Genomic DNA, 17,020 nt, shown 5'->3' on the forward strand with positions numbered 1-17,020 from the left:
GACTAAGAGACTGTGGATTGCTCAGCCCTAATAACATCTCTATCACACCTTTCCCCTCAAGGCTCCAGAATCTGGAGCAAAATATTGTAAAACTCACAGGTGGTTTATCACTTCAAGGACACAGTATTTTCAGATACAACAGGACAGTTGGGCATACATTGATTGTGGCAGGTTACACCAGACCCTTGTAAGCTCAAGCCAGACAAATCTCAGTATGGAGGGGGTGAAGGGAGGTGGGCACCAAATCTCACCACCCGTTGAGGAGCTACTGGCATTTGATAGCTGCTACAAGAAAGTAAGGATTTTGGATGATGCTATCCCGGGTAGGTTAAACACACTCCAGGGCAGGCCCCACTACCAAGAGAAGTTGGGCAGCACAAAATGGACTCCATGGGAAAGCAGAGAAGAAGGAACAAAACTCGATGTAGGGAAATGAGGATGGAGATAGTGAATATGGAAGGAGTTGGGGGAGGGGAGTAAATATCAAAATATATTACAAGAAATTCTCAGAGGATTAATAAAATATTATTAAAATTAAAATCAGAGCTGGGTGGTGGTGATGCATGCCTTTCATCCCAGCACTTGGGAGGCAGAGCTAGGTGGATCTCTGTGAGTTAGAGGCCAGCCTAGTCTGCAGAGCAAGATCCAGGACAGGCACCAAAACTACACAGAGAAACCCTGTCTCGAAAAAACCAAAAACCAATATATATATATATATATATATATATATATATATATATATATATATATATATAATCCATGTTAACATGGTCACATAATTTGGAACAGTAAATGCTCAGAAGATGATTTACATTCTACCCCCACCAGTGTTCCAGAATGGACCAAGAACCTTTTACTGATGACAAATAATTGCACGGTTTTTACATGAGAACACACATTGCTTGAGTCTGGAGAGCTACCAAAAGTGAGTTAAAAATTCTGACTTCATCATTTAGTCATCTAAAAGTTGTTTGATCACATTTCCCTTGAACTTGAAATGAAAGTAAGATAAAGCATGACTTATATATATTTCCTTATTAAACTCAAGTTCAGTATTAATAATATATCAAGTATATTATGAAACACACAGCAGAAATGATGAAGGAGTAAGATGAAGATGAGAGAAAAACTTTAATTATCTTGCTAATTATGATTACATCATATTATCAATAATGAATGCCTCAACACAAACTGAATGCGTAAGTCAGAATTCATCTTGGGTGATAGTTAATATCAATCTATATCGCAAGCAGTCGGGTAATTGTGGATATTTTTGACCTATTTCTTGTCAGACCTAATTAGACCCTTGTTGTTTTACTTCTCAACATGGCTGGAAGGAATTCTTAGGGGCTAAAGTAACAATCTGGAGACTGATTTTCACCTGCACTTGTCTTATTGCCATCTCAACTTTTGATTTCTTTTCAGAAATCTCTTAAAGTATGTTGATCCATAAATAAGAGGGTTGATTGGCTAAAATTAGAGACAGGAATGTCATCTGTGAATCCATTTGAGGTAGAACCTGTAAACCTGAGGCACTGTCAATGCCTAAAGAGATGTCAAAGCCAATGAAGGAACTGAAGGGTGCCAACGTCACTCCTGCCTATGACAACCCTTTCCTCAGTGCTCTTCGGGTTTTGTGCATGGCATAAGACTAGTTTACTAAAGGAGGCACCTAAAGGCTCTACAGGCCGTGAGTGAAATAAGTATTTATAATACTCTTTTTTGGTGGGGTTTGTCACAGCAGAAATATTTTAAAATCATGAAGGAAAAATGGAGTGTCTAGTAGTCTTCTCATATTATAGTGAGTTGCCTTGCTTTCTCCACTTTGGAGAACACTGTTTAAGTACATTACTTACCCCTCTCAGCATATGCAACCAGAAAACGGGGCTGGTGTCACATTTCTCATCTGGTTAAGGGGATGAAAGGATATATGTGAAGATCTTGGCCCAACTTCTGGTATGTGATGTCAAGGAGAAATAAACAAAAGTTGCTGTCAGGACTGACCGATTCTATTAGCTTACAAAGCTGCCATGTCTGCACTGCTGTTCCTCCCGGCCTGGTTCAAACATAAACACAACTTCTTGTCAATACTCTTTATCCAAAAGTACAGCTTCTTCTTATCTTTGAAGCTTCCAAAAAAACACAATAAAAAACAAACATTTTCAAGTCTTTTCAGCTTGAAAAATATAAAGATTGTGAACATTGAGTAATTTTGTTCGTTAGCATGATAATTATTTGTGGTGAAGACCTGCTGTAGTCTCTATGTTGGACAAATTTATTATCTATTTCTCATCCTTCCATTCAACAAATTTGTGGTATTTGGTTGTTTTTTTTGTTTTTGTTTTTGTTTTTGTTTTTTAAAAATACACTGTGCTAAGCATCTATCTAGCTAATTGCTGGGGTTTCCCCAATGAATTGAACTTATTCTATACCCTCAAGGCACTAGTGGAGGATACCAAACAAATAATTGCATCAAAGTGATGAGTGCTCTAATGGAGGTACACTTTGGTTGCTATGGGAGCAGAGTAGGTCCTGCAGCTTTTCTGTCTGCAAGGCTATGAGGACCACTAGAAAGATGTTGGGTCACAGCTGAGCCTTAGAGAATCTGGAGTTAAGACTCAAATATCAGAGACGGAAATATGGTCAATAGAGCTCCATAGGAACTGGTAGGTAGACCAGATCTCCCACAGTGCAGCATTTTGGGAAAGTCAACAAGGAAGGTAGGGACTTGTTCCTTTGGGGTATTGAATGCTATGCTAAGAAGTTTGATATTTATCCCAAGATGGATTGGGAATATATATGGATTTTAAAGTAGAGAGTTATATGCTCACAAAGAAAATTAGGGTGGCATTTTGGAGAAATGATTATGGAGAGACAAGATTTTTTTGAAATTGTTTATTGGCGGGGGGGGGGGGGAGAAGAGTGTTTATTTCTGTAATTGGTCTTCTTGCTAATTCTAAACTCTTCACTAAATTAAATGTCAGCTGATTCAATTTGTCAAAGTTCAGTTTCTATTACTACAGATGGAATACTTGTTCCCTAAATGGCCTTACGTGCTCTGGCCTGAAGCTAGGTAACACTTCAGTCCACATTAATCCTCTGTTGGGACTAGGAGTTTCCAAATTTTATGCATGCAGTTTTTCTTCACGAGGGTGTTGCAACAAGATACCAGTTTTTAAACCCAGTGTCTACTCTATGGAGACATTCTCATCTGCCAAAGCAGACTTACATAACAAGTAGATGTGGCCAAGCAGACATGAAAATGCAACTTCTACCCCTTGATACCAAGCTAGAATGAGAAAAGCAACTTCAGAGAACACATGATGACTCATCAAAGTCCCCAAAGAAAAGCTTCCTGGAAATGTAGCATCCTGTGCAGCATCCCGAGTCCTTTTAACCTCTGTCTGTAGTTGCTGTCCTATGATTTTCTACAAAACCAAAGAACCTCTCATTTTCTTCCTTAGCATCATCGATTGTTATGTTTTGCTTTCCTTTAGAGATGAAGCTCATGCCATATACTCTACACTCTTTTTTTTTTCCCATATGGAGCAAATGCTGCTGCTTTTTCATTTCTTATGAGTTTAAGAACTCTTTGATAAAATTCTTACTTGCGGCAGTTCAAGCTACAAACAAGACAATTCTTTAGAGGAGATACCTGAAGGGAGAAGGTGAGGCATTCTTAGGTCAATGTGAGGGGAAAGAGAGCCAAGTATCTATATTTAATCTGTACTCCCAACCATAGATTGTGTTCTTTCATTCTCATAGTTGTGTATATAATGTATGGGTAGCAACCCCTCTGAGTACTGCATCAAAATTTTATGTAAGCTGGAGAACACACACATATAATGAAGGGAAGGCTTTCTCCTTGTTTTCTCTCTGAAGAAATGCCAGAAGGAATAGCTGCTGGCTTTAGTGTTATAAAGATGATGGTTGCTCTTTCAAAAAGTTGTCATGGCAAGTGGAGGTGGAATTTTATTCACACGGGAATAAAGGTAAAGCTATGCTGGGCATGGTGTGGCATACCTGGGGCAGGAAGCCGTGAATGCCAGAACATTTGGGAATAGCTAGTCCCTGCTACACACACACACACACACACACACACACACACACACACACACACGCAGAGTGTGACATCACCAAATTGTTAATCTTGGCCTGTGAAGTTGACATGTGAAGGAAACAAATTGGGCCCTTAAAGTTTAAAATCCAATCCTTGTTAATGAATAAGGTAAGCATTGTCATTAGATTAAAGCCTTTTATTATACATAATTAGGTTTCTGTCTGTATTTCTGTAAAGCTGAAATCTACTAAGCCCTTAGAAGTTAGTATTTAGATTATACATTTACTACACTATTAATTGTGTTTAGTGTTTCTCAGTAACTATATTCCTAGTTACTGTTATACCGGTCTACCCTCGGGAGAGAAACAATTTCTTACAGCCTTTGGGGCACACTATATTCTAGTACCTTAGTGTCTTTGTGGGTTTTGTTGGCTGGTTTTGTTTTGTTTCGAAGTTCACTTTGGGATACACAAAAACCAAGGAAGCCAAATTTAACAAGCAAGTAACAGCATTTGGAAAACTATAAAACTATGGGGTGTGGGATCATTCACTTTCCCTGCTAGGCAAAAGTGGAGTCTTTGTAATGTTTCCTCCAGGCCTGGACCAGGGAGATAAACACTTCTTGAAACTTAATGAGCACATGCAGAATCTGACATTTGTTCCCATTGCTCCTTGCCGTCAACATACCCAAGCTTGAGCATCCTCCGAATGGCACTGTTGCTTGCACAGTCAATTCTGTAGAATTATAAACCATCTTAAAATAGTATTTTTACTCTGGGGTGGGAGGGATCTTTAACTATATAGTCACAGTGCACTTTGAATGACTAATTTAAGCCATTACATTGCAAAATAAGGGATAAATCATACTTTTCATAACACGACCACATAGGAGCAGTTTTAATTTTAAGAGTCAAGCACCTACATTAATCTGAGTCTAATATAATAGGCCCCTGATTTAAAATCTCCTAACATTCTTTCACACTTCATAAAACTAAAAATAAAACTGCCTACTAAATAGTGACCTAGGGTCCAGCTGACATACTGTATTTCAAGGGAAGCCGAAGTCCTCGCTCTCAAAACCACTACATGCAGGCAAATTGCAGTTTGTATCCTTAATTGGTCTGAAATGTGGGGTGGAAGAGAGAGGAGACTCCGGTCTGTAGAGAATGAGATTCATTTCCCTTTTTAAAATCAAAAGCAGGTCCCACGGTTCAGCTGCCCCCCTGACTCTCCCGCCCCACCGCAGGGCTGTCCCCTCCCCCACATTTTTGTGTATATTTTACTCAAAGATGACAGGTGAGGGGAGGTGAGAGTTCTTCGTGCTTTTCAGAAGTAAACAGAGGGGCTAGGCGGGTTTATTTGGGTTTATTTATTTACTAGGCGTCCAGCCTCTCAGCTGTTTCTTGTCGCTGGCATTTGGAAGCTTGTAGTCCTTTAGGGATGAGACAGATTTGGCAGGCTAGTTCTTTGTGCGTCTCCCTTTTCACTGGGGGTTGGGAGTGGGTGGGAAGAACGCGGATTTATGACAGCTTTGGGGGGAGGGGGGTGTCGAAAAAGTTTCAGTTGGTATGATAATGCCCATTTTTTTCCTACGGCCAACACTGTGCCACAAACAGCTTTGGTGCCACTCGGAGCCCTGCCCCCGCCGTCCCCTCCCTTTCTCTCTGCAGGCTCGAGCTGGCAGGCGCAGGCACACTTAAATTCCAGCACGGTCTCCACATTCCCCCGAACTACTACGCTCTCTATTACTACGGCTGTCCTCCCCTTCGCTTCGAGGGGCTCCCCTAGACTCCCTTGAGGAGCTCGGAAGATTACTGCCGAGGGACACGCGGCGCCCGAGTCCTGCAGGGCTGCGGGCTGGCTGTGTGTCCTGCGCAGTTTCTCTGCTTCAGGCACAAACACAGCGGAGAGCCGGCGCCTCGCAGACACACACGGATCCACGCATACAGTAGAGCTGTCTCGATCCACATTCTTGCACACCGCCCCCTGCTCCCCCCCGCAAGCCCGGAGTCGCTGAGCAGGGCGAGTGACAGGAGCGTCCCGCCAACCCGCGCCGGGCCGGGCAGGGAGGAGCGGCGCGCGGGGCCAACTGCGGCGCGTCTTCCGGCGCTCGTGGAGGCTGCGAGGGTGGGACGCGGGGCGGAGCCCGAGTTTAGGAAGAGGAGGGGACGGCTGTCATCAATGAAGTCATATTCATAATCTAGTCCTCGCTCCCTCTGTTTCTGTACTCTGGGTGACTCAGAGAGGGAAGATTCAGCCAGCACACTGCTCGCGAGCAAGGTAAATATAACTTACAACTCCTTTCTCTTCTCTCTCCGGCTCCGGCCTCCCGGCTGCAGTTGCAGCCGAACCCCTCCGGCATCGCGCCGCCTTCGCCCCGGATTATGCATCCTTATCCTAATCATTATTTATTGTGCATGCTCGAAGACCAAAACAAACAGGCGGGCCAACCGCTACAACAACAACAAAAAAAGCCCGCCTCTTCCTCGCGGGCCTCAGGTGGAATGCTCTAACGACAGCTCCCGGGCGGCGATAGAAGAAATCAGAAAGTTTCAACCGAACCTCGCCATTCTAATAATAACAACAGTAATAATTACTACTTCAAGAGGACAAGGGGAAGAAATCCCAACAAGCCATAGCCTTGACCCTGGGCAGGCTGACAGCGATGAGCTGCCAACTCGGGGTTGCAACACACTCTCGGCCAGGTTGCATCCCCCATCCCCTTAAAAGCAGAGGTGGGGAGAGCTGGTGGCAGGGGAAGGAGAGAGTCTGGGGGGACTGGCGGGGAGAGAATAGAAGGAAGAGGGACAATTCACCCCGAGCCATCCTCCCTATTAGAGTTGGAAGGAAACGAGAAACGAGGGCGAAGAGCCCGGGCTGGCGGCAGGGCGCCAACCAACACGGCTGCTACTCGCCTCCTAGAGACTTGTTTAAAGGGCTCGGGCTGCGGGGACCCGAGCAGACCTCGGCGGCGGCGGGAGTAGTCCGGGCTGGCACACTGAGCAGGCTGCGGCCACTACCTCGGAGTCGGTGCCTGCGGGCTCGGAGGTGTTACCTCCACTCCTCAGGTCCCCTCGGGCTAGGGAAGGGGATGTTGATTAGTGACAGGCCTTCAGGCGAAGGGGTTGCCCGGGGGCTGTGGCCGTGGCGCCGCGGACCTCCCTGTCTGGTGCCTGGAGGCAGCGCGGGCTGGGGTATTGAAGTTCCAGTTTTCCAACCTGGGTCCCATTGCTGGGGGTGGAAGGAAGCCCCAAGGAAAGAGGTCCGAGGTGCCCGCAGGGCTCTGCTAGCCAGCCCTCCCCCTCTCTGGGTTTGTTTTCTTTTGCTTGGTGCCTTTGCTTGGTGCCTTTCCTTGGCTTGCGCCGCGGAAGCCGCGGCTGTGGGGCACCCGGAATGGTCAGGATGTCAGGGGCGCACAGGGACCCGGGAGAGCCGCGGCGGCTGAGGGCTGGGGAGGCCATGATCGGGCTAATCCTCTCTGCCTGACTGTCACAACAGGACCGGCGCATACCCGGGTAGCGGCCGTGGCTTTCGCCCGGGAAGGGAAAGGGCTGCAGTGGGGGAGAGAATGGGGGGGCGGTGGCGAAGGAGAGAGGCGGGGAGAGCCGGTGGGAGCCTCCTCCCAACGATGACACTCACCCCTTCCTTTTCGCTCCCTGCTTTCGAGTTGCTTTATTCCCATCCCAACCTAGTTCACCGCTTCCCCTGCCTTCCCCCTTAGTGCTGGGCCGCCTCCCCTCCAGTTGGCGTTGCAAAACAGGGCCACGCCATCTGCAAAGGTGTCGCGATGCACTTCCCCAAATCACCGGTCCAGCGCGCCAGCCCCTGGGCGCCCTCCAGCCACCAAGCGCACACCATCACAGTGCCCCCCGGTGCCCCGCACCAGGCCGCGCAGCCTGGATGCAGTGACACCGCACCGGGCGGGGCGCAGCGGTGCGGACTCCAGGAGACACCCGCGCTCGGGTCCAGGCGCTTGCGCCGGTTTCCGGTACCCGCGGGAGATTGCTGAGTGCGGGTGTTAGCGTTCGCCCCCGCCGCCTGGATTACATTATTATTTTTATCCGGGTTGCTGTTCGCTACGGATGGTGGTGAGCGCGGGGCTGGCGGGGCTGCCTGGGGGATGGGGGCGGAGGGAAGTTGGACACCAATCAACCCGGAAAAAAAAAAAAAAAAGTTTGGCAGGGCCACAAGTCGGGTGGAGGGGCAGGAGGGGGCGGCGGGCTGGAGCGAGCGTGCAGTGCGCTAGGGACCAGTGCGCGGCGGGCTGCGCGAGCTGCGCGGGCTGCGCCTCCCGCCCGAGCCCTCCCGGGAGCCGGACGTAGACCCGGCGGGGTCTGGCGGCGAGAGGGCGGGAGGCAGTGGCGGTGCGTGCTGCGGCGGCGAGGGCGAGTGCGTGGCGCGCGCGAGCGGCGGAGAATCAGGAAGTCACCGCGGCGAAGCGCACAGACATGTTTGATCGCCGTGACATGACGCGCGCGAGGGAGGAAGAGGAGGCGGCGGGGGCAGGGCCGCGGGCGCCGGCCTAAGCAGTGGTGTACACCCCCACTCCCCCTCCCTCGCCGCCCCAGGCGCCGCCAGCCCGAGCCCCGGGCCATTCCGTGTAGCCCAGGTAAGGAGCCTGCTCCTCCGGTCGCCGCCACCGCCCGCCGAGCTTTCTAGGTCTTTCTCTGCAGGGCCCCCTCCAGTCTCTGGCTCTCCTTCCTTGCAAAGTCAGGCAGGCAATCGATCGCAGGGAAAACTTTCCAGCGGGAGGCACTGCGCGGGGGAGAAGGAGGCCTCGCGGGTGGCTGTCGTTGTCCGTCCTTTCTGCTCCAGGTCCGGAGAGAGTCTCTGAGCTCTGCGGCTGTTGCACGTTCAAACTTCGGGCCTAAACGTGCCTCCAACTCTCCAAGGATTTACTCCATTAAGAAAAGAAACATCCCAAGCTGTCCACTCTCTCGCGCGGGGCATTGGGGTGCTTAAAGCGAAGGAGGAAGGTGTAGGAGTGGAGAGAGCGGGGGTGTAGTGCAGAATCATTCCTCATTCAGTGTCTGCACCGGGTGTTATGTAATTTTAGTAGCACATGGGTGCGAAGCCCACACTGGGCTTCTCCCTCCTTTGTTTATATAACTTTTGGGGAGTTTTGCCAGGCTGTGTCCTTTTTTTCCCCTCCTCCCCAGTGCGGTGGAGGGAGGTTGGTGCTTTTGAAAAAGCAGCGTGACCCGAGTTAGCCACGTTTTGTGGAGGTGTCATCATTGCGTCCTTCCTAGTCATCACGATGGCACGTCTTCCTTTGTATGCATAACAATGGAGCATAAGGAAGACGTTAAGGACACACGTTTATTGCGCGGTGTGGTAATGTTTAAGGTTTCAGTTAATTTTCAAACTTCTTTTCACTTGGTTTGTATTCCTTGCTTGTGGGAACACCTAAGTTGGTTTGAGAGTTGCTTGGGGTTAGGTAGCACAGAATTCCTGTCTAAACCACCCAGGACTCAGAAGACAGTGAGAACTCTTCTTTATAATAGAAAAGCCAGATGTGATGTTACGTGTGCACATACTTACAAATGCACATTTCAGCGTTTTCACCAACATTTTCCTCCAGCTTGTGAGGCCTCACCTGAAGCTGCTACCCACTAGGAACTTGTCAGGCCTCCGGGCTACTTCTAAGTGCAAGCTGGTGGAGGGTAAGGGGGTGTGGCTGGGTTGATTCTTAGGTGGCGGCATTATTATGCAAATAGAGACACACTTTGTCTTTTCGGAATCTAATTGCCCTTTTATTCCTCTAGGCTTGCTGACTTGTTTTTAAAATACTGCCTTTGGATAGTAGAGGAGGGGGCACCCAAGAAGTGGGGTGGGGATCTTGGGACCAAGGACAAGAGATGGTAATTGGGTTAAAGTACTGCTATAAACAAGAATGAAAATGCCGTTCTGAAACCCATTATTTTATACAGTTAATATACACTAAGAAGTTTTTTAAGGAAAAAAAAAACCTTAAGAATGTAAAAAACAAAAGGGCTGCAAAAAGCTCCTTTTCACCTCAAATGTTTACTACTGAAAAAAAAAAGGAGATTTAGAGACATCCTTATGTTTATAAGGTAATTATTAAAGTAGATTGAGGGGGTAAATAATCCACCGAGTGAAGGAGGTCCATCTACTTTTTGTTTGGGCCTTTGAGAAGTGTGGCCATATTGGTAGAGAATGTTTTTAAATGAGTTAGCATTGGGAGTGTCAGAACCTTTGGCAGGGAGGGAACTGGCCCCTCATGCAGCCTCTCTCTCAGGACTTCTTGTATCACTCAGAGCCCAGCTTTGGCTCTGGCTGCACGGTGGTGTCTCACAGAAAACAGTCACCACAGAGCCTGTTCAAAGCAGTCTTAGATCTTTCCTTTTGTTCTTTTGTAAAGTGTTTTTTTTTTTTTTTTTTTTTTAGCATTTCTCATCAAATTTCTTGAAAAGTACTCTGGCCAACACCTGAGGCTTAGGCAAGAAAAGTGTGCTTCTTACATGGTTAGTGCTTGAGCTCTTTCTTGTAAGTGCTCCTGACACGATGCACCTAGACAGTAAGCCCTTTGCAGGTAATTATTTAAAGCTCTATTTCTTTGATTAAGTTGAAAGTAAACCATTCTGCAGGCAGGGTGTGCTGGGGGTGGGGGTGGGGTAAAAGCTCCACTTTCTCTTCTGGAAGGTGGCTGTGATACTCTGTAATACTGTCATGTTTTGACGGTTCATTTTAAAGGCTCATTGTGTTTTGGAGGAGGACCGTAAACAGAGAAGTTTCATAAATTATAAAAGTGGCACTGTCCTCCAGTGTTTCCAGCCTTCTCTGTCCTTTAGAAGTCTTCCTTTGTAAACAAGGCCTTTGTCAAACCCTCCTAGGTCAGCAGCTTTTTGCTACTCTAGAGAAATAATAAATCACTATTTATGACATTTTGACATGTTGCCACGAGGACTGACTTATCTCAGGCACCATGCTGAGGACCATTTCCCCAGCTCAGCATTGTGAAGGAGTGCCAGCCAGCCTGAACCACCAGAAGTTTTGATTCATACTGTTTCTACTTAAGATGCTGTGGGATGTGGATAGTGTGTCCCTTGGCATGAGTGGTCTCAGAAAGAAATTACCACAGTTCCCTCCTGTGGTAATTTCTAACAAACAAATGAGAAAAGGCCCCTCATGAAAAGCCATATTTGGAGGTTACTTTTGATTTTTTTTTTTTCCTGTCATCTTTGGGAAAACATTGTGTGTGTGTGTGTGTGTGTGTGTGTGTGTGTGTGTGTGTGTGTGTAACTTTTACTATCTAGCCAGTTAATAAAGTTATGAGTCACAGTGTAGTAGTCAGGAACAGAAAATACAGATACCGGTAATTTATTTGGTATAGTGTTTAGGAAGTTGTAGGTATTTGTTATTTTTCTATACAGAAAGTTGTGACTTTGTGTTTACCAGAGAACACAGGAGTCTAGCACTAGGCCCTGATAGAGTTTGTGAAATAATGTATTTATTTGCCTTATCATATATTTATTATGAAAGAGCATATTTATCACTAAGTTAAATGGGACCTTGCAACTAGGGTTTGAAAGACTTTATGCCTCTGTTACTGTTTTATTATAACTTTATTGTTTGTACACATTAATTTAGCACCTTTCTTTGAAAGTGTTCAGGACATAGCATCACTTTTAAGTATTAAGGTTTTTTTTTAATACTGTTTAAATACTTGAATAATTAATTATACCTCAGCAGAACACACAAGAGGTCTAATGAAGTACAGTAGTTAAATGGTGAGGGCTTTGAACCTTGACTACAAGCACCTCATTAATTCACGTTATCTCACATGATCATCCAGAATGATGAATTGGATAGGGAAACAGATTTTGATTTTTTTTTTTTTTTTATTTGTCAGTCTTCCTGTTCCGATATCCGAACTGCTGGAATTACAGCTGTGTATCACACACTGTCTGCTAAGGATGGATCCCGGGACTTTGTGTATGCTAGGCAAATACTCTACCAACTGAGCAGCATCCCTAGCCCATGATTTATTTCTGGACTTCGGGGAAACTTGGTGTGAGTTGTGGTATTTTACTGGCTCTATGAGGCCGGTGGGACATTCTGACAGGTATATTCAGGCTACAATTCTGGACAATTTAAAGCATCAAGAATACTGCATTTTTATGGGGGTCAGTCTTATATCAGTATATGATCTACATTTGTGCAAATTAGAAACTTTTCAAAAAAAAGGTATTTAATCTAAGTATGATCTGGGGTTTGTAAGTGATGGATGGAATCCCCAGAAGTTGAGGCTGAGGTAGGACACAGTTTAAAGGCCTTTAAGGTGTAATTATAATCCCCTCTTCTTTTTAAAAACTGGATTTCACATTAGGGAGTTAAAAATATGGAAAGGAAGGGAGGGAGGGAGAGAGGGAGCTAACTGTGAAGAGCTGTGGTGTGTTGGCACTCAGGTTACCTGAGGGGGTTCTCTGTGGATCAGCATTCTTGTGCTTTTCTTGTTTGGGATGCTTGTACATTTCTTTGCCTGCTGGATGTGGTATATATACTGCAGTTTCTGCCATCCCACTGGGAGATGAGCCATCCCTATGAAAATTGAATGTCTGGAAGGAAAGCTTCCCCTGCCCCCAGGCTTTTTAGCAACTGGACACATAATAGTTTGGCAAATATTTGCAGATATTCTGTGGTTTGCCGTTCTGTTCTGAAATGCCATTAAGCAAAGTCTAAAATTCTGTTAAAAAAACAAAAACAAAAACAAACCAGTGGTCAGTAAGAACTGATGTTTTCCAGAATGTACCTGAGCATCTAAACACAGTAGAAGCAAGTGACCTGCTAAGCTCTGTGACAGAGAGAGATCAGGACCAGCTCTCTTGACTTCATGGGTCAGATACAATTTTAGTGAAGAGTTAGGGTTGTTGAAGAACAGAGCAAAGATGGGGGTGGTGGATGCAGGTCACCTGAGATCAGAAGAAAGCCTGAGGTCACAGGGACTAAGCTTGCACAAGCCTTGGGAAGACCGCTGTACCTGTTTTGACCTGTTTGCCTGGACCAGAGGTCTCTAATAAGATAAAGCCATGATGTATAGGCTAGAGTATAGATCTTTTACCCAATATATATTGAAGGCTTGTCTCTCAGAATTAAATATCTATATATTATTTGTTTCATGTTATATGTTTTATCTGCATGTATGTCTGTGTACTGTGTGCATGCCTAGTACTCACAGAGGTCAGAAGTTGCAAACAGTCATAAGCCACCCTATGGGTGCTAAGAATGGATCTTCAGGAAGAGCAGCCGGTGCTCTTCACCATTAGGCCATCTCTCCAGCCTCTCTCAGAAAGTTTGAGCCAAGGGTGCTGATTCATGAACACAGTTACATTTTAGACTCATCTGGTAACTTGTATACTCAAGTTCACGGTGAGTCTTGTAAGGATCCTGACAGTCAGGAGCATCTGTGGATGGATAAGCTCACAAGGTATCTGCATACCTTACATTTTATTTAGTTCCTCCAAAACTAAGCTTGATGCTGGCTTTCCAATGTGCATCTGAGGTAGGTAAAGAGCTTGAAACCCAAAGAAGTTCAGCGGACCTGCTGACGACAGACTGTCAATTTTTACTGCAGTGGGTTGGAAGGGTTCATTGTTGAATTCTGATTGTGACTGTGTCAGCCAGGGAATGTTGGGCATATTAGAGATCAGCTGGGCTAGGGCTGTACTTTAGTGGTAGAGGGATTGCCTGACCTGTACAGGTTAGGCTCATTTTTCCAGGTTTAATCCCTAGTGCCACCAGGCTGTCCATCACATATATCACCCCTGCTCACTCTGCATGGAAGCCTACATGTTGAGTTTTGCTCTTAAGTAAAAGTGAGCCTGCCAGCCAGATTTTAAGGCATGCATTTCATACTTTTCAAAAAAAAAATCTTCAGTGTATAGACAAAATTTTCTTAACAGAAAATGAAGCGGCAACCACTGCGATCGCTTTGGGAAAGAGCCTTTAGACATCTGGGAAGGATAGGCGTGGACACAACGTGCAGGAGTGGTTGGTTACACTTCAGGATGCCCACTTTGAAGCTAGTGTTTGATGGTTTGATTGGCTGGTTTATTTTTATGGCCAACAGCCTAGCAGTATGTGCTCACATGGATTTTAGGAGTGAGTTAACCTTTGCATGGTCCTGCTCTGTGAGTGCCAGATTAGAGAGGTGTGTTGTCGCTGTACTGAATGGGCCTCTTACATTTTGGATTGCCTGATAAATACTCTTTATAAGGCATTTTTTTCCCCTGTGTGGAAACGTCGGTCTTCACTAGTGTGGTATAGCGTACATCATAGGTAGAGGACTACTGTGGGGTGGTAACTCAGGATCTGTGGAGGTGAAAAGGTGAAGCCAGCATGGGCCCAGGCAGTGCCAGAGCCCACGAGAGTGAGGGAGAATGGGGTGTGGGGTTGTGGTAGTAGTGGGTTGTTTGTGTGTGTGTGTGGGGGGGGTTGGGGGTGCAACTAATTAGCCCAGCACAGTTTGTTGTTATCTTCTCTGTGGATCGAGCTTCCTCCCAGCCTTTGCCAGGTCTTACTCTGGGCAAGGACGGTCCCAAGGCAGTTTATTTAAAGGCAGGGCAGCAGCTCAGGCATGTCCTAAATGTGTTTCCCTGATTGAAAGATGAAAGAAAGTTCACAGAAGCCCAGTGAACAGAAAAGTTCTCATGCAAGCACTTCTGAAAACATATATGCCTTTGAAATGAATGGCAAGCCAACATGAATAACCATGAGAATGTGTTTTCAATGCTTTTCTAGGGTTTGGGTGGAAGAACTTACATTAGCTTTAGGCACAGTATGATTGGTATCACCATCACAAATTATATTGGGAACTGTTTACAGTTGCACTTCCCAGGCCAAGTGGCAAAATGGGCCTCCAGGATGTGTAACTATGGGGCAGACCACCTTGGCTTCTGAGCAAGAGGCTCCGGTAGACGTAATTGCCTGTTATGTCCTAGGTATTCCTCACATACCCAAACTAGTGGTGTGCTCTGTCTGATTCTAGGCAAGCGGCTACCTCTTGTGAAGGAGTTCAGTTCTTCTAGAGAGAAGGCTATGTAGAAAAAAAGCCAAGCAGCCCTTCTGACCAGAGACTTCTGAATCAACAGACAGACACAAAAGAACCCTTATCTTGACTTATCTCCCAAGCCTTATCGCTCTCCTGTGACAGCCAGAATGCTGGCAAAGGCTGAGTTATTCTTAGGCCTGGGGACTAAGTTCTTATTTATGATGGTCCACCTTTAGCCTGGCCCTCAGAGTCTTCCTGTCAAGTGAACTGTGGCAAAGATTGGCTGGAGTTTTGGGCTGCCTCCAAGCTTCCTTAGGAGCTCTGGTGAAGGGCAGTTTAGAGGATATTGTCCACATTAGTGAGCACTCCCTGACTCTTCTAGTTCTAGTTTCTAGACGGTTTTATTTTGTGTGTGTGTGTGTGTGTGTGTGTGTGTGTGTGTGTGTGTGTGTGTGTTTGTATCTCCACTAACCCTTCCCCAAGTCTTTTCTTCTTCCTTGGGTGTCATTGTCATCCTCCCCCCTCCCCGTTGCCTTGGAGACAGTTAGCTGGACCCATACTAGTTTTGGATGATCTTCCACCTTTTTCTCTGGTTGCCTTTTATGTCTAAGTTTCCTATTAGGGGTGTGTGTGTCCGTCCCTTTTGTTCCCCTGTAACTGCCCTCTGCCTGAGACACTCAGTAGAATTGAGAATAGATACATAAAAATGGATCCTTGGGTGTTGGGCTAAGTCTCATAACACTTTTGAGTAATGATGTTTTCAACTGGGAATCTCTTTAGGGCTTGGCTTCTCTACACTTCATCCCTTGATAAATAAATATATTGTCCCGGCCAAATCTTAACTGTTGCAAAACACCTGCGCCATTGTTTCCATCGTTGTTCTTTGCCTCTCGGTTTCTCCTCCTGTCTGGCCCAACAGTGGAACACATTTCAGAGCTGCCAGGATCAAGCCGAGGCATGCAATCCCGAAATCAGTGTGGTCAAGACTGGGGATTGGCCAGCGGATCTTTTCCTGGTTGTGTCCTTAGGAATCCCCGTAGCCCCTTTCTTTTGTCTCCAAGGCAGCAAAGGGAAGATGGAGATGATGGTTGCCGTGCTGGGCAGAGGAGCTCAGGTGGCATAGCCTTGTCCGGCTCCCAGGGATTTGGACCCAACATGGCCAGCAAGGGAGTGAAGAGATGGGAAACACACATCTACAGTAGGCTGGGATGGAGTGGACTGGGCTCTCTTCTGGACAGTCAGCATGTTTATTATATAGAATTGAACAGAGAGGCAGTGCTGTTGAATACAGTGGACAATGAGGTGGGGTTATTACATACAGATCAACGAGGAAGCAGGGTTTATGGTACACAGCTGGATCAAGGAGACAGGTTTACTTAAAGTAGAAACAGTCTCTGAAGGGAAGCAATCTGGAGGTTAGAAGCATCTGGGGTCGGGGAGAGAAATCAATGTCGAATGTTTTCTGCACAGTCATTGTTTGCACTAGGCTCCCATAGAAAGACTTTGGCATCCCTCTGAGTCCCAGACTATGGAGTACTTGACATGGCCATGCTTTTGTGAACAATACGTGTCCACTCAGGACTCCGCCCCCTTACAGGTTTCTCCACTCCCTAAACTCTGCAGGAAAGTGGAGGGCTCAACTGGCCTTAATTGGGTGGTGATAGGCTTGCCCTGGTAGATGCCCTGCTTGGTCAGTGCACACAGAGTCAAAGGACAAAGTGTTCTATGAGAAGGTTTGCTCCTGTGACCCATGTGACCTTGGACGAGCCAGGCTCTTCTTTCTGGCCTTCCTTCCGGCCTTCACTTTTTGACAGGAGCCTGACACCCTGTCTCCTTAATTCAAGGGATCGGAATGATTATGAAGCACATTAGGTGTGCTTAAATACTACTACCCACATGCAGGTCCTTGGAATTCCCTGGATTGCAATTCCACTGGAGTCTTTAGTTCT

At 46.3% G+C, this 17,020-nt stretch overlaps 1 protein-coding gene across 6 annotated transcripts in view; it reads left to right on the forward strand.

Moving 5' to 3' along the window:
- The first annotated feature begins 6,209 nt into the window (after positions 1 to 6,209).
- Positions 6,210 to 17,020, forward strand: part of Smarca2 (SWI/SNF related, matrix associated, actin dependent regulator of chromatin, subfamily a, member 2) — a 172,162-nt gene continuing 161,351 nt past the window's right edge. Inside the window, exon 1 of one of the 6 annotated variants that reach the window (XM_036208296.1) lies at positions 6,210 to 6,340. The gene's annotated coding sequence lies outside the window, so the exon portion shown is untranslated. Of the gene's footprint in view, positions 6,341 to 7,043; positions 7,109 to 7,686; positions 8,149 to 8,291; positions 8,670 to 10,468; positions 10,614 to 17,020 lie in introns of those variants that run through there. The other 5 variants (XM_036208325.1, XM_036208318.1, XM_036208304.1 and 2 more) reach the window with 5 other exon arrangements.

Source organism: Onychomys torridus, chromosome 1 (genome assembly GCF_903995425.1).
Source record: "Onychomys torridus chromosome 1, mOncTor1.1, whole genome shotgun sequence".
Taxonomy (NCBI): Eukaryota; Metazoa; Chordata; class Mammalia; order Rodentia; family Cricetidae; genus Onychomys; species Onychomys torridus.